This window comes from Nyctereutes procyonoides, unplaced genomic scaffold, assembly GCF_905146905.1.
Source record: "Nyctereutes procyonoides isolate TBG_1078 unplaced genomic scaffold, NYPRO_anot_genome, whole genome shotgun sequence".
Classification (NCBI taxonomy): domain Eukaryota; kingdom Metazoa; phylum Chordata; class Mammalia; order Carnivora; family Canidae; genus Nyctereutes; species Nyctereutes procyonoides.
In genome coordinates, this window is record NW_026575152.1 from 937,057 (window position 1) to 963,207 (window position 26,151).

A 26,151-nucleotide genomic window follows, 5' to 3' on the forward strand; every position below is an offset into this window, starting at 1 on the left:
CTATTCTCCTGGCTCCCTCCCTGCAAGTTGCTATGTTCTACTGACACTGGCCTTTCCTGTCAGCCTTTTCTACATAGCTCCCTTTCCTCCTAGCTTCAGATAACCACTCTCCCCCTATACTACTTTAGGCCTGGGATTCTATCTCTTGCTCTTTTATTAGCTCTGATTATTGCATTATTTCTGTGTTACCCGTGCTGTGCCTAGACTTTCACAAATAGACCCACTGTAATAATCCCTTCTTGAGATATTTGAATACTTTGAGTGTGAAATATCTTTCTGGTTGGAACGTTGATTTATACAACTTGAATCTTGAAGGGTAAGTAGGAAAGCAAATAATTTCTCAGGGAAATATAATATTGAATACATAAGAGACAATGGCAGGGGATAAAGGTAGAAAGGATTTGTATGCATCTATGAGGAGACTATCCTAAAGATGATAAAGGACTATCAAAAGATTTCAGCTAAAGCTGTGATATAAGACTTGCATTTTAGAAAGATTACTTGGACATCACTTAGGAAAGAGTTTCAGAAGGAAGTTAGTGCAATTAGCAACCTGAAGTAATGAGCTAGGCAAAAGAAACTGAGAGTTAATAGTTAATAGATTCCTTAACGAGGGCAGTGACAATGGAGAGATGGAGAGAGGGAAAGAGACCTGGGAGAATAGGGAGGTCATGTGAGGTGTGAGAGAGGTAGGCGACCCTCAGTTGTCTGGCTTCAGTAACTCAGCGGATAGAAGTATAATTAACTTGAGGAGTCGTTAGAATAGCATCTGAAGAGTCAAGGGTCAATTTGACAATAACTAGTCAGAGTAGCATTTAGGTTAGGATATGAGAGACAAATTGATGTGTTAACTATTCTGACTGGACATTCTATAATGTAGCCACTTAGAGATTTGAAGAAGGTGGTTCAATTAGAAACAGTAAACATATTTAATAGAGCATGAAGGGCATCCTGTATCAATACAAATTTAGAGAAGAGTAAATAAGAGAGAATCTAAGTTGTATAAAAGTGTTGGCCATGGATGTTCAAGCATATCACATTCATTTTTAAAAAATATTTATTTATTTATTTATTTATTTATTTATTTATTATGTGAGAGGCAGAGACACAGAAAGAGGGAGAAGCAGACTCTGGCAGGGAGCCTGATGTGGGACTCGATCCCGGGCTTTAGCATCACACCCTGAGCCAAAGGCAATGCTGGATTGCTGAGCAACCCAGGCATCCCAAGCATATCACATTCAAAGAGAACCTTGACTAAGTTCACTTAGGGTATTCTTAGAAGTACTGAAACCCTACTTTACCTAGTGTTTGTGACACTGTATACCAAGAGTTCACCAACATCAAAAACAATTATGGCTTAACAGTATTTTGAATCAGGATTAATAACAGTCACAGGTAAAAATAAGGAAAAGAACAAGAACAGCACATGTTTTGAGTTTTCATGTGGTATCAGAAACTATTCTAAGTGTTTTATATAGATTTAATTTTTTAATCTTTGTAACAATTTTAAAATGTTGGTAAGTACTAATATTGATTCCATTTTGTCAGTGGGGAAATTGAGGTTCACATAGGCTCAGTGTCATATAGAAAATGTATATAGAACCCAGAAAGTTTGACTATACAGTCGTCAACTGCATGGGGTCTAACTCCATGAATTATTGTTAGTAGAAGAAAGAAACTTGTAGGATACTGTACGTTTTTGGTTACAAAAGTATTACTCCCTTGGAAAGAAATTCCTCATTATTTTATTTCAGTACAGCACTTACAAATATCAAAATAATTTGTTACCATGTTTATTTCTACTTTCATGAATTAGAAAATAAATTAAGAGAAAGGATAAAGTCATTTCTCTTATTACTGTAGTATCCTCAGTGATAAGAATGGTGTCAAGCACAAACCAGGAGTGTGTGTGTGTGTGTGTAGGTGTGTGTGTGTGTCTACAGTCAATATATGTATATTTAATCAGATATGAAGTGGCTATTCATTCATTAGCCATGGTATTTTTGTGTTAATGACCTGACTTCTCTCAGCGTAGGCTGTTCTTCCTCAAAAAAAGGATATAGTAATAACTACCCTTCATGGTTTCCTTTCATTCCCTCCTACCAAATCTATCCAGCAAATCTTTATGGCCACTACAGTTACCGTTTTTCCAATTTTAAGTTCACCCTACCTATTCCTCAGATTAGGTGATGATATGTACATGATTATTTTTCATAAGCATATTATATCTAGCCATAATCTTGGGTGTATTATGGTATAAATGTGGCACATAATAAAACTCAAATGTCTTTAGATGCTAAATTAAGAAGAAATTATTGTCAAACTTTTATATTCAATAACAAAAAGCTCAACTTTATGTGAATTACAAAATAGGTGAATCGGTGAATTAAATTAAATTTGTCTTTTAATTTCTAAAATGCTACTCGAGGTAGATAAATATAAAATGTAATAACTATTCAGCCATCCCACATGTTTGGGTTTCATGACAAAATGTTATTAAACATGATACACTTAAGACGTTCCTGGGATATTTCTGTCTCATAGAGATGAAGCACATTTGTTTCAAGTGTAAAATATTTCAAATCTATTAGATGATTTACAAATCAGGGGATGCCTAGGTGGCTCAGCCCTTGAGCCTCTGCCTTTGGCTCAGGGCGTGATCCTGGAGTCCCAGGATCGAGTCCGGCATCGGGCTTCCTGCATGGAGCCTGCTTCTCCCTCTGCCTATGTCTCTGTCTCTCTCTCTGTGTCTCTCATGAATAAATAAATAAAATCTTTTTAAAAAGCCCCACATAAAAAAAAAACACATGTTTTTTAAAAAAAGATAATTTACAAATCAGAGCAGGATAGCCTGAACTGCATGTCTCACTGTTATTTCAAACTATATCTCACTCTCATTTGTGCATTCATATACTATTTGTTTCTTTCATGAAACACTCTTTGTTTACTTGCTTCACTACATAAATCTGACATTATTAGTCACTTGCATGAATGATATTGACAGAGGGGTTCTTTTGGGTTCCTTCTGGGCCCTAAAGGGCAAGGTACTTGTGTCACCTCAAGCAGCAATAGTATAAATTGGCAGTTTGCTTAATGTAAAATGCAAATTTCTCAAGGGCAAGGCATCATTCTGCATAGTAATCATAATAATGCCTATACAAATTCTAAAATAATTCAAAGGTTTATTTTACTTTGCATTTAGCTCTTTTTTTTCCTCCCAGGAGTTCAAGGGACAAATAAACCCCTGGCTAGAGTATTGCAATAACCATTGGCCTAAGATGAGCAAACTGCAAAATGTTGATTCCCCACTGAAACTTGAGAAGGGTTAAATATGACTTTGCCAAATATCAGCTGGCTCAATTGGTAACATTTATAAGCCAAATTTCATTATTTAGAATTTGAAAAGCCAAAATAAAGTTTAAAACAATTTTTCACAATTACACATTTTATTTTCTCTGCATGTACTTAACATTTTTACATTAATTTTTATCTGCATCAGAATCAACAACCTTAGATTATAAAGTATCCAGTGAAAGAGGCCATACTGCCCTTCCTTTTTCAACATATTAAAAAAAATAAGGGTTTAGTATTTGTGGTGATGTGATAAAAGAAGCTATTTTTCCTATAATATTCATAAAGCATTCTATACCCTGAAAATCACTGGTCCACATGTTTTGCTCAGTTGAGGGAATCACCTTAGAAATTTAATGAAGTTCTATTCACCTATTATTATAGTTTGTTCTAGAACAGTAAGGTATCTTTAAAAAGGTAAATTTGCCTCAATAACAGATTATTCTATACTCTGTCCTTTAGGATTCTCCCTTCTTACATTTATAATGAGCATATAACTTTTATGAGCAGTGTATTCAAATGATTTATTCCAGTACATACAAGATAATAAATAAGAATATTGCAGTCAGTATTAACACTGTATATTAAAAAAAACAAAAAAATAAAATAAAAAAATAAAAAAACACTGTATATTAAGACTTTTTAATGATTATTTTTTGTTGAAAGTTTTAAACCTTAAGAATAGACAAAGTAAATAGGTTAGTATGATATTTTTATCCCATTGATCTTCAGCATTGGCATGGCAATAACTAATTTGTGAGCCTCTCCCTTTCTCTTCTTCCCTTTTTTGGATGTATGTCCTTCAGAAACCTTGACTAGATTTTCAGTCAAATAATAATTTCCACTAGTGAAAAGTCCACTATCTTACTGTTAAGGCAAGAACTTATTTACAGAAAGCCAAGGCTAGCTTTCACAGGGGAATAACAGAGACCCTTGGAATTTGTAACACAGCACAATATGGCAGTTAGAAGCACAGACTGGAGAGGCACACTGTCTGGCTTGCAATCCACGGTGTGATCTTGGGGACGCTATATATCTTCTTGTGCCTTAGCTTCATATATAAAATGGGAATAATAATAGTATCTGTGCTAAGGAGGTATTATAATGCTTAGAACAATTCATAATTGGGTCAGAACAGTAGCATATGGTTTGCATTATATGTTTGCTCAGTTTTTACAAACTGGATAAAATGACTGAAATTTTAGCATAGCAAAAAGTTTGTAAAAAGCACTGTTATAGATGCATTGTCATTTGACCCCCATATGACAAGTGTTTTGTTGTTGTTGTTGTTGTAGACTAGACATACAAAAACCAAAAGCAAGTATGATTTCTCTCTTAAATTCACATCCTAAAAATGATCAGATAACTACTATTGATTTACCACTGAATTCAAAACAAAACAAAATATTTTCCTGACACCATTATACAAAAACAGGACTAGAGTTTAGTTCATTTTCAAGCTCAGATGGTATCTTTCAAAGTAAATGCTCCAGTCAAACAAACAATAGCAACATCTGCTCATATTGATGAAAACTGTAGGACCAGTTGAGAGCATTTATTAATTTTCAATTGGAAAGCAGATCATACAGTAGGAAAAACACAGTCATACCATGTATTTGCATATTAATAAGACTTTAAAAATCCTAATTTGGAAAAGATAATATTAAAGAGTTAAAAAAATTATCCTATATAGCAATCAAGTAACACACACTGACGCTCTCTCAATAATTTCTTAATCTTGGCCACCAACAACTGAAAACAATGAATCAACAAAAATATGTAGTACTCAGTGGACTATGCACATTCAGCTGCTCTCTAATAAGTGTTTTCAAAATAGAACTCCTTTCTAGTGGAAATATTGGAAAATGTCAGAGCTGATTGCAAACAAGCACCATACACCTCACAGGGGCTGAACCCGGTGCCTCCTATTGTTTAGGAATATTAAAAGCAATTGTTTTAAGACCCCACGGAACATTTTTACTAATGTGTTGGTGAATCCAATCTATCTGCCTGTCATTATCTAACTAGGTCAAGTAAGTACAAAAGGATAATTGTTTACAATGGATGCAAACCACCTAAATACCTTCTTGGTTTATTAAAACAAATACATCACTTGAACATATGATTGCATGGCAAACTCCCATTCTAAGTATTACTTTTTTCTCTCATAACAATAAAAAAGCTGAATTAGCTTTTATTTTCAGAGAAAGAGAACATGGTGAAACTCTGTAAAGGGTAATTTAATAGACAAGTTTCAATACGCCAATCAGTGAAGGGCAACAGGTCATGCATTTCTGTCTTTATTTTAGAGCAAAGCAGTAACATAGTACTGCCTCTTATAGCCACTGGGTAGAATTGGTGAAGAAACCTCTGCTGCCCAACTTCCTTCATTTTGTTCTATATAAAAAAAAGATATCCCTAATTGGATATTTTCATTATAAGCTACTCCAGGTTGCTAAAAATATCAGATTTTAACTTTTATGGAAATGTCTCTAGTTCTGTAGTTTTGAATGTCAGCACAAAGGTTAAAAAAAAGTTAATTGTGCTCATAAAATTGAGGATAGCATTATTGTGAAAACACCACATAAATTCAAGAGATTTTAGAATTCAATAAATTCTTTTTCTTCAAAAAGAAAAAAAAAATAAAATACAATTTTGACATCCAGAAAGTTTTCTTAGAACTCAAGGTGTGATAGTCATCACCTCACTAAATTCATGGCCGTCCAAGGTCAGGCCCTTAACACTATAGACTCAGAACACTATGCACTATTTCATCATTCAGTGCAGATTCACACTAGCAAAATTCACACACAGAGTTAGAAAGCCCTCGTCCAAATTTCCAGTGAGATTCCCATCTCTTTCACTTATACCAGAATAGGACCTTTTTAAAAAGTTGAAGTACAATTGGCATATAACACCACATTGACTGTCTTGTTATCTAAATAATTTATTCATCTAACTAACTTATTCTCTCTCTACAGTAGACCAATATGGAAGCCAACTAAAACTAAAAGGTTGTTTGGAGAATCCAACTCAGAACGAGGGCGTTAGATGATCCACATTTTAAAATGATGCAGCCAACTAATTCCTCATATATACCTCCACCAAAAGCTATGGCCTTTCCAATGGCATTTATGGACTGGAAGGCACTTTTGCCTTGGCAAGTGGTTGGCTGGGAGATGCATTAGGAGGCTAATGCAGGATTTCTGCTCTAGAATGCAAATTAAGATGTTATTCTACTCACCTTAAAATGAAGACATCACATTCCCCTTCTTCCTTTGTTATGTGAAGTATACAGAATACTTTTCTATTTACCTAAACATTCTGTTACCTTTAGTTTGAACAACAACTTGCCCCACCATTATTGACAATCAAGAATTAAACTGAACTAAAGGCTTTGATACTGTATTTCTACAGGTAAAGCTGTGACTTGGCTTTTATTGAAAGGGAAATGTTGTGAAAGGCTTCCTTCACCTGGGTATAGACTTTGTAATTGTAATCAGGGTACACCTGACACTTGTATCCAGAGCATTAACACACACACACACACACACACACACACACACACACACACACACACTGAACAACAGACCTGAGTAGGTCGTGGACTAACAAGCACATATATGCATATACTTAAAAAATGTAATGTATCATGAAGTACTTGCAAAAGGAATACATGATGACATCATTTAAGTATGCTAGAAAATACATTTATATATCAATGCATCTTCCCATGAGATTTTAAAGTTGTTACAGAAAATGAAATCCATTAAAACCTTCATCTCAATTAAAATAATAGTAAGATAATTCATTTGACCTTAAGTAATTTAACAGTTATTTATTTGTGATATAGCACATTATGGGATTCATCTGTCCTACCTAAAAAGCAACATATTAGTGAATTAGTCGAAGGTAAAAGTGGACATTAATGGAACATAGCACAAAGCTATACAGTTTCTCAAACTGCGAATGAAATTCAAAACCATTTCTGAGGAGCAATGTTATCAAAATGATTGAAAGGCATTTGAGAAAAAAACGAACCCATGCATCAGGAATAAAAAGACATCAGATCAAGTAACACAGCACACTGCTATTTAGCCTTCTCAAACTACCTTCAAGCAAGACAGTAAAGCTCAAAATAGTGAGGAGGAGGAGGATGTGAAGACATGAGAGAACAAGAATGAGCAAGAGAAAGCAACGGAAATGGTTGGTCTGGAGATCTACCTTCTCCCAAAGAAATGTAGATCTCCCAATATCTCATGGAAAGTCCAGGTTCAACCTGAATACATGAAGAGCAAAGCTATCTGTTTGCTTAAATGAGAAGTGAGCCATATGAAAAGGAAAAGTTAGTTAGCATTCAACTAATAGGCGCCACAACTTGAGCACTCCCAATTGAGTGAGCACTTTTAAAAAGTAAGCTTTCAACTCATTTAAATATGCTGGAAGTTGAGCACCAGTTGAGCGCTTTCACAGCACGCTGAGTACTGATTGAGCTATTTCGAAGCACATCAAGCACTTTTCTGTGTGAATTCTTAGCCAAATTTCCATATCCCCAACCCTCCCTCTGCCTACACAGCTGCTAATCAAGAGGTGCCTTCCCGGTATGAAATTCCTTTGCCAATTAGAATTACGTTTTAGCCTTTCATCTTTTATGTTTAAGAGAATTAAGAAATAATAATAATTAGTGAATATATGTCAGGTTGAAGTTCATTCCTTCTAAAGAGATATCAGTTAAGCCAATTTCATCCCTCATGGGCTCAAGTTAAATTTTGGAAATTGGTGTTCTTGCTGAGAGCTGCGAGACTGTGCCCAAACTTAACTGTGGACACCAGAAAGGATTTCTTTTTTTTAATTAATTTTATTGGTGTTCAATTTACCAACATACAGAATAACACCCAGTGCTCATCCCGTCAAGTGTACCCCTCAGTGCCCGTCACCCATTCACCCCCACCCCCCGCCCTCCTCCCCCTCCACCACCCCTAGTTCATTTCCCAGAGTTAGAAGTCTTTATGTTCTGACTCCCTTTCTGATATTTCTCACACATTTCTTCTCCCTTCCCTTATATTCCCTTTCACTATTATTCATATTCCCCAAATGAATGAGAACATACACTGTTTGTCCTTCTCCGGTTACTGTGGGCAAGTTCAAAAAGGGTGTTGCCTGAGTTCTCCTCTGGGATTTTGATGGGATCTTGTCTCACATTTAGATCTTTCATCTATTTTGAGTTTATCTTTGTGTATGGTGCAAGAGAGTGGTCCAGTTTCATTCTTCTGCATGTGGATGTCCAATTTTCCCAGCACCATTTATTGAAGAGACTGTCTTTCTTCCAGTGGATCGTCTTTCCTCCTTTATCGTATATTAGTTGACCATAAAGTTCAGGGTCCACTTCTGGGTTCTCTATTCTGTTCCATTGATCTATGTGTCTGTTTTTGTGCCAGGACCACACTGTCTTGATGACCACAGCTTTGTAGTACAACCTGAAATCTGGCATTGTGATGCCCCCAGATATGGTTTTCTTTTTTAAAATTCCCCTGGCTGTTCGGGGTCTTTTCTGATTCCACACAAATCTTAAAATAATTTGTTCTAAGTCTCTAAAGAAAGTCCATGGTATTTTGATAGGGATTGCATTATACGTGTAAATTGCCCTGGGTAACATTGACATTTTCACAATATTTATTCTGCCAATCCATGAGCATGGAATATTTTTCCATCTCTTTGTGTCTTCCTCAATTTCTTCCAGAAGTGTTCTGTAGTTTTTAGGGTATATTTTGAGACCCATTTGAATGGCAAATGGTTCTCCAACCTTTTATTTTCAGGTTGTAGGTGTCCTTCTGTCTAAAATGAGTCTCTTGTAGACAGCAAATAGATGGGTCCTGCTTTTTTATCCAGTCTGAAACCCTGCGCCTTTTGATGGGGTCATTAAGCCTATTCACGTTCAGAGTTACTATTGACAGATATGAGTTTAGTGTCATCATGATATCTATTTAGTCCTTGTTTTTGTGGATTGTTCCACTGAACTTCTTCTTAAAGGGGAGTTTTAAGAGTCCCCCTTAAAGTTTCTTGCAGAGCTGGTTTGGAGGTCACATATTCTTTCAGTTCCTGCCTGTCTTGGAAGCTCTTTATCTCTCCTTCCATTTTGAATGAGAGCCTTGCTGGATAAAGTATTCTTGGTTGCATGTTCTTCTCATTTAGGACCCTGAATATATCCTGCCAGCCCTTTCTGGCCTGCCAGGTCTCTGTGGAGAGGTCTGCTGTTACCCTAATATTCCTCCCCATGAAAGTCAGGGACTTCTTGTCTCTTGCTGCTTTAAGGATCTTCTCTTTATCTTTGGAATTTGCAAGCTTCACTATTAAATGTCGAGGTGTTGAATGGTTTTTATTGATTTTAGGGGGGGATCTCTCTATTTCCTGGATCTGAATGCCTGTTTCCCTTCCCAGATTGGGCAAGTTTTCAGCTAGGATTTGTTCAAATACATATTCTGGCCCTCTGTCCCTTTCAGCGCCCTCGGGAACCCCAATTAAGCGTAGGTTTTTCTTCCTTAGGTTGTCATTAATTTCCCTTAATCTGTCTTCATGGTCCCTTAATTGATTGTCTCTTTTTTCCTCAGTTACCCTCTTTGCCATTAACTTGTCTTCTATGTCACTCACTCGTTCTTCCACCTCGTTAACCCTCGTCGTTAGGACTTCTAGTTTGGATTGCATCTCATTCAATTGATTTTTAATTTCTGCCTGATTGGATCTAAATTCTGCAGTCATGAAGTCTCGTGAGTCCTTAATGCTTTTTTCTAGAGCCACCAGTAGCTGTAGAATAGTGCTTCTGAATTGGCTTTCTGACATTGAATTGTAATCCAGATTTTGTAACTCTGTGGGAGAGAGGGCTGTTTCTGATTCTTTCTTTTGAGGTGAGGTTTTCCTTCTAGTCATTTTGCTCAGTGCAGAGTGGCCAAAAGCAAGTTGTATTGGGAAGAGGAGAGAAAGAAGGAAAGAAAAGAGAAAAAGAAAAAAGGAAGAAAAAAAGAAAAAAGAGAGAAGAAAAAGAAAGGGAAAAAGGGTGGGGGAGGCAAACAGAAATCAAAAAGAAAAAAAAAGCACGGGGGAGTATCTTCTGAATCTGTAGACTTTAAGTCCCTTGACTTCCCCTGGAACTGGTCCGTCCAGCTGGTCTTCTGGGGGAGGGGCCTGCTGTGCTGATTTTCAGGTGTTAGCACTTGGGGGAGCTGCTCTGCCTCCTGCCTGGTGCAGGGCTCAGTGGGGGTTGTTTACCCCGTGAGGCCCCAGGAGGAACAACCGCAGTGGCGGGGCCAGCTCTGCAGCCCTGGAGTCAGCTCCCGCAGTAACTACGGGGCTCTCTGTCCGCAGGGCCTGGAGGCTCCGGGGCGGGGCCGCTGATCTTCTCGGCTCGGGGCAGGAGCGTCCTCGCTGTCCTGGGCCCTCCCGGCCTCTGCCTGTCCCAGGGGGAGGCGGGATCCTGGGCTGTGTCCCGGCGCCCTGTGCTCCGGGGCCTGCGCTGTTGGATTCGCGCTCCCGCCCCGCAGCCCCCTCCGCGGAGCCGCCGCCCGAGCCCCTCCGAGCTGCTCCGGTTGGTCCCGCCGTGCGCGCTGCAGCCCTTAGGGAGCTCGGCGCACTCTCCCGGGGCGCAGGTGTCTGTTAGTGTCCCCGGGAGCCCGAGGGCATCCCCGCCCTCCTGGGTCCTGCTCCAACTCCCTGCGAGCCCCTTTCCGCCCGGGAAGGTTGGTGCAGCTCCTGCTCCTCCGGGACGGGGCTCTCCTGTCCTGGGGACACTCGCCCCGGCCTCAGCCCGGCTCCTCGCGGGGCCCCTCCCCCTCGGAGGCCTTTTGTTTCTTTATTTCTTTTTCCCCGTCTTCCTACCTTGATAGAAGCGCGAACTCTTCTCACTGTAGCGTTCCAGCTGGTCTCTCTTTACATCTCAGGCCGAATTCGTAGGTTTTCAGGATGGTTTAAAGGTTATCTAGGTAATTTGGTGGGGACAGGTGATTTGGGGACCCTGCTCTTCCGCCATCTTGCCCCTCCCCTCCCCAGAAAGGATTTTCAATGGTTTATTTTTCCAGGTGTTTAAAATCAGTCAGGAAGTGAAGTAATCCAAGAACGGTTCATTTCCCTAGTTCTTTACAATTGTGTCAAAATTCTTATTATCAGGGCAGGCTGTCATAAATAAAAAAGAAAATATTTTCATATGTAAGGCAATCACTTTTTTCCTGCTTTACTTTTTGTAAAATTAAAATAAAGCAAACTATTAAGCACTTACTGAACATCAGTTGCATGTTGGAGTTATGTCTAATACTGTTGAGAATATAAAATTTATAATAGTTCCTAACCTCAATTGTTTACCATTTTATTGGGACAAATAATGGAACATCCAGACCTATATTTTGATATGATGTTTTCTCTCCTAAGATTTAACGTTCTATTCTAATTTACCCTCTCCTTAGTCCTAATATTTAAATGATCTTTTACCATTTTGTATATGTTTGGAAGGGGAAAAGGCTGCAATTAAATAAGAAGGAACATGGTATATATATAACTTAGTTCTTGTTTAGATCAGTTATAGGATGTTAAAACCCTCAAAATCAAGTCAGAATCATGAATCTCTGGGAAGATTTCACCTCTAAAATTTACAGTTTATTTAGGGCCAGCTATTTGCAACATATTAGGTTGCATATGGTGTAGGAGTTAAAGCTGAATAAATGAAGACACTGACCGCATGAAGCTTAGAGCATAACAAAGGGTAACAATAATAATGAGAATGATGGTAACAGATTTAAAAGATCCAAAATTCACAAAAATATGTGTCCATTAAACAATGCTAGAAAAACAACCTGAATTAGTCAGTAGGGAGATTTAAAGGGCTATTTTTGTTTGTTTGTTTCTCTATTTATGTTTCTCTTGTTATTATTGGAATTCTCTTTTAGAGTAAATACGAAGTGATTATTGTATTCAGAGTGCAGCAACACTTTAAGGAGCAATTTTGTTTTATAATGGGGTCTCAGCATGGTTTCAGTCCAGCCATCTCAGTTATTCATTTTATGTTTGAAAGCCTGGCTGGCTGGGTGGGAACACAGTGGATTGTTTGCTTAGGCTGCTTAATTATGAGGGATCATATACCTGGACTTTTGGGGGAATGACAGCTAGATGCCCTAGTTGGATCCACTCATCCTCTGGAGAGCATGGTCCAAACTTCAACCTCACTGGACATTGTATGAAATGGAACACCCCATATTTGGTATTTCTAATCTTTGCATCTAACTGGAGTCATTACCATGAGAGACATCCTGCCATGCTCTATGTGTATGAGTGCTAAACACCACAGAGAAAGACTGCAATAAAAAAATAGGTGAAATAAACACTTGAGCACCAGAGTTTTTCTATCCGAGCTAAAGGAACAGAATAAACTACCACTTTTGACTCAAATGAGGGCTCAGTGCTTGGGGAATCAGGGTTAGTGTTAGGATACTGGGACTGCTGTTGGGCTGGAAGAGACATCTTGCTCTGACAGGGAGGCCCTGGACGATGACATCAGCAACAGCCTAGTAGGATAGTGATTTGTGAATGTTCCTGGTTGTGGCACCTGTCTCCAAGTCACAGTTGAGAAACAACTAGGTCATAAACATAACAAAATTGATCTCAGGATCCTTGTGGAAAGATGAAAGAAGATGGCAGGTTTTGAAAGACACTAGAGTTCCTGGACTAACAGTTTAGATAGAATTAGTGTTTCCACACTTTAGCTAATGGGGATTGCCAGAAAATAACTTTTATTGTTATTATTATTTTCAACTAATGTGCCTCAGGCCAGTGAGCCAAGAAACACTTGTTATGGTTTGAAATGAAATTAAGTAGATGTGTTTGTTTATTATTGTTACTTACATGGAAAAGTTATTTATACTGTTAGGCAATGTTATCAAATTTCTATACTCTCCTAATGGCAGCTATTCTGAGTTTCGAAAAAGGTTTTTTAGATATAAATTCAAGTTTTAACGCAGTGCTGGCCAAGAGAGCTTTCTGTGATGAAGGATGTATTCTATACATCTGCTTTCTAGTGTTATCTGGGAGCCTGATAGAAATACAAAATCTCAGGCTTATACCTACAGAATCAGAATTTACATTTTAACAAAATTTCCAAATTAGTAGGCACATTGACGGTTGAGAAGCAATCACCTGAAGCTTACAATCAGTCTTTTGAGGAGGTTTTTAAAAATACCAGTGCCTGGGGTGCCTAAGTGGCACAGTTAAGGCTCTCTGACTCTTGGTTTTAGCTCAGGTTGTGAGACTGAGCCCTGTATGGTGCTTTACGCTCAGCCTGTTCAGCCCGGAATTTGCTTGTCTCTCTCACTCTTCCTCTGTTCCTCCCCAGTCCCAGTGAGAATTGCAGAGTTATCCAGACCCAGCACTTCTCAAATTTGATTTGAGTACACAGCAATAATAGTACCTTTTTCTCAATTTAAGCAGGTCCATAAAAAACAATTAATTTCCAAGTAGTAAAGTGAACCTAACTTCAGAAAGTCAGTGATTTGGAATTTGGTGAAATATTAAGAAAATATTAAGAAAAAAAAATCATATGTACATTTCCAAAATGCTAGATTGATGAGTTATTTTACAGTTTTCATTTGCTTTCAAATCAATCAGTTTAATCTTGACATAGAGCAACCCTGATGTAATAGGAGCTGGAGAATTTAGAAATACCCTGGGGTTCACAATTCTAAAAACAGTCATAGAAATGTAGTGCATAGGCTTTACTCATCAAAATCTAAGTCCCTGGAAATTGTGATTCCATTCCTAGTAAAAGTTTGTTGAATTGTCATTTGTAGCTATATTCAACTCAGATCAGATGCACCAAGAATGGGCTGGAATCATACTGACAGTTTATTCCAGGCTTCTCAGCAAAAGCAAACTGGTATTGTTACAAATACGGTCAGTCCCTGGCCTCTTCTGCACCTTGGGTTTCCCGTGAGTCCTCATCCTCTTCAGCTGTGTTGTGAGAACTTAGCAATGGGGTCATCACGACTGCCATCTGTTCCCTCCACAAGCTCCATATGAAGTTGACTCCTTGAGCCTCTTAGAGTGAATCAGAGTTACCTTTTGCTTTGCAGGTTCACAGCCTATAAAGTGGTCTTGTCACATCAGTAATTAAGTTCTATCCTGTGAGTCATTTTCTTTCATCATCAAAATCCCTTTATATGATAATACATTTCTACAATCGAGATATTTCGATATATACAGACTCAATCATTATTCAAAATATAATATTCAATTATATTATTTTATGTATAATACATACATATAAAGTAACTATTATAAGCACATACACTAAAACTAAATCTATTTAAATATCCTTTCTATGCTTGACCCAAGACAGCTGTAAAGTTCCCTTCAGCTTAACTAAGTTTTAGACAGATTTCTTTCTGATTCAAAGACTCTGAATTCCCTTTTCTAAGATCATTTACTTAAGTACACTTGCAATTATAAATTATTTTTCTGTGCCTCTGAGATGTAAATCTTCTCTCAGCCTCTTGTACTTTTATAACCCAGCAATATCTTTCTCAAGGACCTGAAGGCCATCTCTTTGGGATATACTCATGAAGGGAGATAGAACCTCTATCTCCCAGTCTCTGGTTGGGTAGAAGCCTAGCTTTGGTAAATACAAATGATCAAACACAGATAGCCTAATCACACTGACCAATTTCCACAAGAATGCTCCTCACTACTCTTCTACCAGCTTATCCCACTGCAAATTCTCCTTAAAAATGATTTAACAAGAGTTAAGCATACCAACAATTTCTGTCATGAATAGAAAGTTATGACGATTTTTTCACACTTATTGTATACGTGGAGAGGCAATATAGCATAGCGCACTCTTTAAGATTGGTCTAGGGTCACCTGAGTGGCTCAGTGGTTGAGTGTCTGCCTTTCACTCAGGTCATGATCCCTGGGGCCTGGGTTAGTGCCCCACATCAGATTCCCTACAGGGAGCCTGCTTCTCCCTCTGCCTATGTCTCTGCCTCTCTTTGTGTCTCTCATGAGTAAACAAATAACATCTTTGAAAAAAGGTCTACAGTTGGTTTTGCCATTACTTGTTGTGTGACTTGGGCTAGTTTCATCCAGTTTCTTTGTGGGCTAGTTTCTTTGTGTCTCTGTTTCCTTTTCCTTTTTTTTTTTTTTTTTTGGTAAAATAGGGCCATATGCTGAACCTACCTCATAGATTTGGTGTAAGGATTAAAAACAGTGTTAATATGTAAAACACACTCAAAACAGAGTCTGGCACATAAAAAAAAAAAAAAAAACCTCAGTAAATGTTGATTATTGTCTATGTCAACTACTTTACAATGTTCACAATCAACTCATTTCTTGCCGCCAATTAGTTATGTATCAATTTATGTATATAATTCATTTCTTTTGCCTTTTCAGATATTTTGTGCTAAAATTCTTTTGGCAGATTTGCCCCTCATGTTCAAATACCATAAAGTAAACATAACCATTGAGAGGTAAGTATTCCTTGGAAACCAATTATACTCTCCCCCAAAAGGAATCTGTGATGGGCATTGTTAGAAAACAGTAAAACCACTTGAAAAATAATGACTAATTTAACAAAAATAAAATGAAATCTGCATAATATAGATAAACAAGTGTATATATGCAATTCATTTAATGAAGAATGAAGATACCCATCTCATTGGATTTTTTTGAGGATGATAGAATATAATATACAGAGTAATTAGCATAGTGCCAGACACCTGGAAAGAGTCCAATAAATGGTAACTAGCGATTCTTAAAGGAAAAGTGAAATAAAATTGTCATAAGCCAGCAGTCAAAGTTCCATGAGAATAAACTCGAATATTTCAAGCACTGAAAGGTTCTAATACAGTGATTATTAACCAGGGATGGTTTTAATCTCCTATGATCATCATCACCACTAATGGGGAACTTTTGGCAATGTTTGACTTTTTTTTTTTTTTTATTATACGATTGGTGTCCACTGGTGTCTAGCAGGTAGAGGTAGGGGTGCCTCTAACATACTATAATGCCCAGGACGGCCTTCTATAGTGAAGAATTATCTAAGTGGAGCCTGCTTCTCTCTCTGCCTGTGTCTCTGCCTCTCTCTTTCTCTCTCTCCCTGGGTCTCTCATGAATATATATATATATATATATAACCCAGTGATTCTGGTATATATGTATTCTGTCCAAATGGAATTGAGCCCTCCTTATTACCTTCAAATTCTCTGTATTTTTATCCTTTCTTACTTCCTCAGTTTCTCTCCATTAAAATATAATTTAATTATAAAACTGATCTTACTTCATTTCAATGCTTCTATATTGATTTTTTTCTATATCTTGTATCTTCAATTTCTCCCTTTCCTCCTGATCTTCCTTACTTCCATGAAATAGTCTTGGAAAAAATCTTCCTTGAAATAGGTTTCTTCCTAAGATACAGTATTATTTGACCATTATTTGACCATTCTTTTTGCTCCCAAACTTGAAATAGCTGCCTATTCTTGCTCTACTTATTTTTTAACAACCCCTTTGTTATTTACTTCTTTATAATCTTTCCCTCTCACACTATTTTAATAAGATTTGGTAAGATCATTATCACACTAATGATCACTGGCAAATACAATAGCTTTTCCTTAGCACAGCTGAATTCTATTCATTCATTTCCACCAACCTGATGCATGTCTCAATCTAGATGTTCCAGAATAACATCAAATATATTACTGAAATTACATTTATCATATTATCTCAAAATCTGTTTATCTTCCTGATTTCAAAACCTTAACTTCCTTGAGACCCAGACTTGAAACATAGGGTCCACCTCTGTTACCTACATCTCAATCTCATTCTGCATACTCAATCATTCCTAAGTCTATTAATTCCACTATCATTTACATTTTCTTCTTATATGACTTACAGTTCTGGAGCAAGTTTAAATTTTTACTGAGTATGAACAGTATTCTACTTATATTACCAGATATGGGTCTTCAAAAATCTCTGTGATCTAAAAACTATTCCATTTTATAGATGAGGAACATCAATTTGAATGATTTTAAATAGCTTGCCCAGGACTACACAGCTAGTTAGGCAAAAACTGCATCCAAATTCCATATCAGTGCTGCCATTGTAAGTTTGACATTCAATGATTTTCACCTACCATTCTGGTAATACTCCACTTTCTGACTTTGGATCCTATAATTCTACTTCAGATATTTGGGTTCCCTGTACCAACTTTCAGATTGTCAATTTCCATCTCTGTATCTTTATTCATGTTTCCCTTCATTCATGGAAGGATACCCTTCTACTGTAAATCCAAATCCTAAATACAGCTTTCAAATATTGACTTAAAAGTTACTTAATCAACTAATATACATATCTAAAGTAATTAGTATTTGAAATTAATGGACCCACATGTTCATATGATTTTAGTGTTGGTGGACACACGTAAGTCCAATCCTTTAATCTTCATTTGCTACAGTTTCATGTATTCTATTAAAAATTGGGTTCAGTGGAAAAATCAAATGGACCTTCTTAATTTTCTCTGCTTACACAGTTTATTTCCCTTTTATTTATCTATATTACAGTGAGAAAAGTATAAATATAATTGTAATGTAGTGGTACCAGCTAGCATTTCAACAATGCTTCATGGGGTGGCTATACTTTAAAATCTAGTCTACAAATCTAAAATATTGATTTTGTCAGTAAGCATTTAAGGAATTGATTAAGTTCTGGGAGACTGACTCATTCTAACCCAGGATGGCAAATAGATTTAGACTCTTGTGCTAAGATCCATTTGCCATTGCTGCCTAGAAGAGCAGGGCAGAGTATAATAATCTATGTTTCGATCTGGAAATGGAAATTAATGGTTCTTGCATGTATTTGTCATTTACATGCTAAGAAAATTTACTAAGAACTGGCATAGTAATTAAATTGTTAATTTATTAATTTGCAGCAAATATATCTCTCTAGGGTTTAAAATACAGGAGCTCACCATTTTTCTAGCTTTAAAAAGTGATGTTGAAAATGAGAGGTGCATAATTTTGAAAACTATTTCACTCGGACCATGGTAAGGGCTGATAACTGTGTGACACATACTACAGAGCATACCATTATATGTTGGTATGTCTTCTTTTCCAGGTCAGATATGTTTCTTCTCTAGACAGTAATTTAATCTTCAAACTAATCCTTAGATCTATTATAATTAATCCCTTTGTTTCTGTTAGTTTGTTTATTTGTTTTTCCATGTTACTTTGTGGCAGGAAAATTACTCTGGATTAATTCAAATTCAAGACATGCTTTGAGAAGACTATATCAAGTTATGGTAAGAATTTCTTTCAATTTCTTGAAGTAACCAAGATTTCTCAGTTTCCCATAACGATTAAAATTTTGGTTTACTTCTAGATATGGGTAATCTTGTACATTATCTCCAAACTTTATTTCATCAAGTTTTAGACAGCAACTTTGTTTTATTTGCAATTCCTTTTTGGAGCTGAAGAGAATCACTTAGCTGTTTTCTGCTTGTTCTTTCTAGTAGTTTTATTATTTTGTACATTTTATGTTTACAACATTTTCCTTATTAGTCTGTACATTCCTTGTGGGCTGGAATCATATATCATTCATAATTATATTCTCAGCAACATTTTGCACATTGTGTTGTGCAGAATAGTTTTAAAATATTGTCTGGATTAATGAATAAATGATTAATGGATTAAAGAAGGACTCCAATTCCCTTGTTATAAAGGTTGAAGCTGAAGAAACCTCCCCCCTTGTAAGTAGGGCCAGCCCTAATCCAGAGGCAGCCCATCCAGGCGTCTTCCTGAAATTTTAGCAACTAAAAGCATTCTGTTTACAATAAGAAAACCATTCCCCCCCACACACACCCTGATTGGAATGTCCCTGAATAGGTTCATGTTGACCCTCCCCAAAATCAACCTGGATGCTACGCGACTCCCGCGGTTCTTTTGTCTTTAGGCAGTTTCTTTCCTTTTGCCTTTTAAAAGATCCCTGTAATTGCTAATCGGGCTCTTTTCCTCCTCGGAGGCGGAGAGCCCGTTTGCGCAAACGTTCAATAAACCCTCTTGCTAATTGCATCTGCCTGTCTGGGGTCTGGGTCTCTGGGGCGTCCACCGGGCCACGTTGGCACCCGTGAGCCAGGGTCCAACAAAGCAATTGTGATTTTATTTTCAATTAAGACTACAACCCTTAGTAATGTTCAGATATTTTATTTAATTTTGTTTCATTAAATAGAATAGAATGAAAATGTTGAATCAATTTGAAAACTTAACAGAAAAAGAAAACTAGCAAATTAGATGTTGCAAAGGCAAAAATTGTTAAATGACTTTTAGGCTAGTAGAAATTAGTAGCAAATTGTTCACCAATGTCTGTATCCCTAGTCAGCGGTCACAGGAGAGATGTGAGTTGGATTTGTCTTATTACAAGATTAGATTCATTGGAACCTAATACCCTGCTGAGTTCTCTTCTTCAGGAGAACCTTCTGAGAGTTAAACAGAACTCCAACCAGAAAAGCAAAGTCTGATGCTCTTTCAGGCCTCACTAACAGAAGCAAGAGCTATCATACATGATTGTGGTCAGATGGAAAGTAAAATAAATTTGATATTTTCTCATTAAAAGAAAAAAATCCAAAGCTGTGGGTTGACTGGTAACAGAACTGACTTTCAAGTTCAATACAATACTGAGCTAAAGCAAAAACTCAGATTTGAGAGCAGTTCAATAATAATTGATAACTATGATACAAGAAAAATAAATCATGAAGTGGTGCCTGTTAGAGGTTTTGTTTATTTTAATCAAGTGAAATTAAAATTCTATTTTCTCTTAGAATTCCATGTCATCATAAAAACCACATGAATGAGTTGGATTTTTGAGTGACTGGCCACTAGCTGCTACTTGATGATCCATGTCTACTGGGCCCTTGGAAAGAGTTAAAACTTTTATTACAAAATCCAGTATTATTAACTTTTATAATCATGGGAGCATAGAAAGATTCTTATTCTGATGAATCATCAATATAGTCTTGTATTCTCTCCTAAAATCATGTGCTTCACGTTAGAGAAAAAAAAAAAGTATGATAAAGACACAAGATATGGTACAGGAATAATAGAACTATACTTTCAAAGATATTAATGAGCTCCCATTTTATTCACTGATGGTAGGGATTTCTAACTTTCTTTTCCATTGAAGGGTGTTGGGATGGGTCCCCCTGAAATACGCTGCTTTGGCATGAAGATTATTTTGAGTTGCTTTTGCAATCAAACCCCAACAGAGTCAGGAAAAGCTCTTTACTCCCATCCCCCACAACTGCCTAAAAGAATTTAGATAGAGAATCTACTCTAGGAAGAGAGCTATCACCACGGATAACAACATTTTGATATGAACTAAGTATGGTAGACAGGGAGGGCCCCAGCAAGGCCTCTTTAATCAAGTCTTCTATGTCCCATTGTTTCTGAATAGTCCAGCAAACATTTGTTTAGCAAATATTTTCTGTGAATACAGAAATTACATCTCAGCAAATCACTCTTTCTGTGAATCACACCTATTTCCTTTGAAGTCTTGGGCCCCTACCCCCTTTGCCTTATTTCAAGATGACATATTACCTCATTTTACCTGTCTTTGGATTTTCATCTTTGTGTCGATTCCCTAGACGTACAAAATGAAATTAGATTGTCTCCTGTTAATCTGTTTCATATCAATTTGATTCTTAATCCTGCTAGAAGGACCTTGAAGTGCACAGGAACATCTCCTCCCTAATCTAATTCAGGCTCATTGGTCCTATGTCAAAATGAATAGCAGATGCCATATGGAAAATAAATGTATATCCATCTCTATCATCCACCATGTAAAGCAATTAATTTCAGATGGGCTTCAGATTTAAATGTAAATAATAAAACAAAATTTCTAAAAAAAAAAAAAAGACATGAGTATGCCTTTATGACCTTAGAAAAGAGTTTTCTTTAAAAAAACAAACAAAAAAGACAAAAATGCTAACTATAAAGAGAACAAATTAGCAACTCAGACTACATTACCAACAAAAAATTATGTTCATCAAAATTCACTATTTTTGAAATAAAAAGACAAACAATGGAAATGGTATTTAAAATATATTAATTTGACAATGAAATCTTATCCCTATTATATACAAAACTACAAATTATGAGAGGGGAAGGAAAATGACTTGGATGTGCACTCCATAAAGTAAAATTTTTAAAAAAGTCAATAAATATACTAAAAAAAACTCCATCAGGAAAATGCAAGTTAAAAACTAAAGCTAAATTCCCACCAGGATAAATAAAATAAAAAAGACAGAAAATAAACAACAAAAAAAACCCCCAAAGTGTTGGTAAGAAAATGGAAAATTGAAATACTTCTACTTGCTATTAATAGAAATCAAATTTCTATAAACACTTTAGAAAACTGGCTGTATCAGCTAACTTTAATAAATTACATACCTTATGTGTGACTCTTGAACTAGCAATTCCATTCCTAATTATACATCCAACAAAAATACAGACATACACAAAAATACATGCATAAAACCTCTATTTGTAATAGGCAAAACTAGAAAAAATCATCAACATAAGTTATATTAACTGTGGCATATTCATACAATTAAATTCTTTGAAGTAATCAAAATGAATGAACTGCCTACATGTTTCAATATGGATGAATCTCATAAACATGACGTTGACCAACAGAAAACAGACAAAACAATATATACAGTATGATTCTATTCATATACAAATTAAACTCAATCACAACTAGCTTATTGTGTTAAAAGTAAGGATAATGGCTATCATTGAGGAGGCTAAGCTGAGTGGTGAATAGGGAGGGAAACTGGGACTCCAGGTTCTGTTTCTTAACCTGGACACTGGTTGCATGGAAATTTGTTCAGTTACAACACTTATGTGCACTATTCATGTGTATGTTATATTTCAACACAAAGTTTACTTTAAAAAATATATAGCAGCCATCTATGAACACAGTAGTATTAGAGAGACTTTCATGCAATGGACACATTTGGGGGAAAAATACTTTCAAAAGTTCCTTTTTCAAATATCATTATACTAGTGTCATCTTAAAAACTGTTCATTGTGTAATGTCTCCAAATAATTTCTCTTTTTGGTAAAATATTAGGTTATTTAAATAGCTATGAAATAACTATCACAGTAATTTGAATATTCAGACTATGTTTTTGATGACTGGGAATCCTGCTGTATCTATTGAGAAAGATATCTTCACTCGTTTCCTAAACTTTCCTAAAGGCTTATTTCTGACAAGCTGCTTAAGTATCTGAAATAAGTAATTTTGTCTGAGAAGATCAAAGTTCTTTGGGGTATAGGACAATGAAATGAAAACTATTTCATAAAATATGTTTAAGGAATAAGAGATAATACCCTTCTCTCATTGCAGAATAAAAGGATTTCATGTAACAATACAGTTCCTTTCTGAAAACTTGAAGAAAAGCAAATAGGAGATGATAATCATTACCGTATATGTCATAAAACTTACTGTTTTCAAAGATTTGATTTTCTTATCAAACCTGAAAACTAAAAGCCATGACAAAAAATTCTAATTTATATAGGCTTGTTGTATACTTTCTAGAAAGGATATAACATGCATAGTTTCTAAAGCAAATCTTCCTATATTAAAAAAAAAGTTGTTTTTCAAAATATCCGGATCCACATTTAAATCAAACCATGTAAGCACTCCTGATTCACCATATTAATTTCAAGGACACTAACAGGTACATCGTGATAACAATTTTCTACCGATATCACAGCAGGTTGATTTACTCAGCTGCACATAACAGCAGTATTTTTCTTAACGCTTTGAAACTCTTGAATGAGAGGTGGAGCACTAGCTGTAGACATGTAATGTATTAAGTTTCTAAGACTTCAAAGGGAGCATAATTAACTCAGTGCCGCATAATTGCTCCAGAGACAGAAAAAAAGATGCAAACAGAATTGATATGCCCATTTTTCCCGTTAGCAATTAAATGACAATGCTAAGTGAGCAATTTCTTTTTTAAAATTCATTCTTTTGACTTTTAGGTTAATGTTTCCTTTGAATATTTCAACAACTTTCTATGCCCACTTATATTGTATAGGAAGCAGTAAAAATGAGAGTTCTGCTATCCTCTCCCGTTAGCTAGAATTTCCCCTTCTCTATCCCTCCCTCTCTTAGCTGCTTACTGAACCTATCTCTGTCCTCATCAGAACCTTTACTTTCTGGATATTTCCTTTTATCCCAATCCATCGTTTTCTTTCTAGCTTCATTTGCCTTTCTATAATCCTTGGTAAGTTATTTCTACAAATACTTCTCTTAGGATCTGACAGTCACGTACCCCTTTGACCCACTGACAACTTTACTATTTTCAGACTGTGTGTGTCCCTTACCATCCACAATCCGCACTAGCTGCAAAGGTGTTAAACATCACTGGAGGAAGTTGGAGAACAATATTGATTGGATCTAGAGAGCCCTTTAGTTTTTTCAACTGTAAATTTGGAATTTGGACAGAATGTTTCATGTTCCAAATCTAAAATGTCACGATTCAAGGTATCACTTAAAAATTGTAACAGTGGTTCTTAAAGTACCCTATGTTTGTTCAGTTTTGACCACTAAAAATCTGAAAGAACAGTCTGGAACTTCCAACTAAAGGAGATTAAAGGGATTACCATCTAAGCCTCCAATAATTAAGAAGGAGTTTTTTTTTAATTTTTTATTTATTTATGATAGTCACAGAGAGAGAGAGAGGCAGAGACACAGGCAGAGGGAGAAGCAGGCTCCATGCGCTGGGAGCCCGACGTGGGATTCGATCCCGAGTCTCCAGGATCGCGCCCTGGGCCAAAGGCAGGCGCCAAACCGCTGCGCCACCCAGGGATCCCCAAGAAGGAGTTGAATAGGTATATAAACCAATAACCAAGAGGAAGAAGGGAAAAAACTATCAGGAAAGCTTTTTAAAATAAATTATGGAAAAAAGAAAAACAGATGAAGTAATGATATTTGATGATATATGGTAGAAGAAGCCACAGACTAATTATTGTCATGGGAGCAGTAGCAGAGAGCTTGCTCATCTGTGGAGGCCTAGGAATTTTGATCCTTGACAAATGCCAAGTCAAATGATGGGCAGGAATGAGACAGGAGCTGAAAAGTATGGAAGCAGAGTCAATTCTTATCATTCCCAGTAGTTATGTTCTGAAAATTTCATGAGAACACATAATTACTACGTGCTGAGCCAATGCTCTTAGGGGAAATATGGGATTTGGTTCCTATAAGCCTCTGGTTTTCTTTATGTTTCTATTTAAATATATTTAAACATATATGCAATATATATACTTAATATATATTGTACATGTGATTAATATATGTTGCATATATACACATTTTTTTGTGTCCTAGTCCATTTGGGCTGCTACAACAAAATGCCACAGATTGGGTAGCTTATTAAAAGCAAAAAATTATTTTTCACAGTTCTGGAGGCTGGTATTTCAGTCAGGTACCAGCATGGTTGCATCATGCAAAAGAGGGTCCTCTTTTGGTTACAGGCTCCCTGTATTTTTACTAAGCAGAAGGTGTTAGAGAGCTCTGCAGGGTTCTTTTGAGCATTTAGAATAATACTGACCCTATTTATGAGGAAGCCATCCTCAAGACTTCAGCACTTCCCAAAGGCCCCACCTCCTGAAGCCATCACATTGGGCACAGTATTTCACTGTATGAATTTGGAGGGGGCAAGCACAAACATTCAAATAACATGTTGACTCATTAACATTGAACTCATGGCCAAGGGTACTCATGCCTGAATGGACCTTATGGAAACAGGTATTTTCTCAGTAGGACACATTGCAGTGAGGGCAGCTTTTCAGTGCTCACTGGGAGGCCATTTTAAACAGTGAGATTATCAGCAAATGGCACAAAAAATGCCAAAAAAAAAAAAAAAAAAAAGGGAGACACTAAATAAACTGCAAAAAGGCCATTCGTTTCCAGTATGAGAAGTGAAAGAAGAATACAGAACACAGTTTTGTTCAACCTTAGCTGGGAATATGAGCTGTCAGGCAACTCAGAGTTTTCACAGCTCTGAACATTACTGTGAATGACTTGTGAAAACATCCCTAGCATTGATTTTCAAGTTACAAGTAAACTTCAGTGAGTAGGCAAATTTGCTAATACAGAATCAGTGAATAGAGAGGACTGAAGTTAATTGCATGCTGATTTTCACAAGTTAATTGCATGCCCTTCTCACATACCGGCTCATGCAAAATGTCCTTGAAAGCTGACATTCAGATAAATATAGATGGATAGTCAGATTCTTATCTACAAAAACCAAGCAGGCCATCATGGCTAAATTTGGGAAACTACTGTTGCCATTGTTATCCTAGAACAAAGACCACATATAAACATACATACAAAATCTATTCTTTGTGTCTCCAGACCTTTGGTGCTATGTGCCATCTGAATTCCATACTTTTTGCCTTTTGAACTAATCGTTTCTGGTATTGAGGGGCCAGTCTGTTTCCTAAGTGGGGAAATACTCCTAGAACCCATGGGAGAGCAGAAGCAAGCAGAAAACTGTTTGAAAACAGTTAATTGAAAACAGGAGCCACTACAGAGGTCAGAGAAAATAGCCAGCGTAGGATGGGGAACGTGGTGGGTTCACATTCTTTCTGTCATTCTTATATCACTGTTTGAGACCACAGACTAAGACTTAGTAGAGTTTGGAGACATAAAATCAGTGATTGTGAGATACAAGTGAGAAGAGTAGTGGCTGGCTAGAGGAAAGAGAAGTGT

At 36.6% G+C, this 26,151-nt stretch overlaps 1 protein-coding gene across 1 annotated transcript in view; it reads right to left on the reverse strand.

Moving 5' to 3' along the window:
• The window catches only part of GRID2 (glutamate ionotropic receptor delta type subunit 2), a 1,428,782-nt gene that overhangs the window by 613,665 nt on the left and 788,966 nt on the right, over positions 1–26,151 (reverse strand). The gene's annotated exons all lie outside the window — the stretch shown is intronic.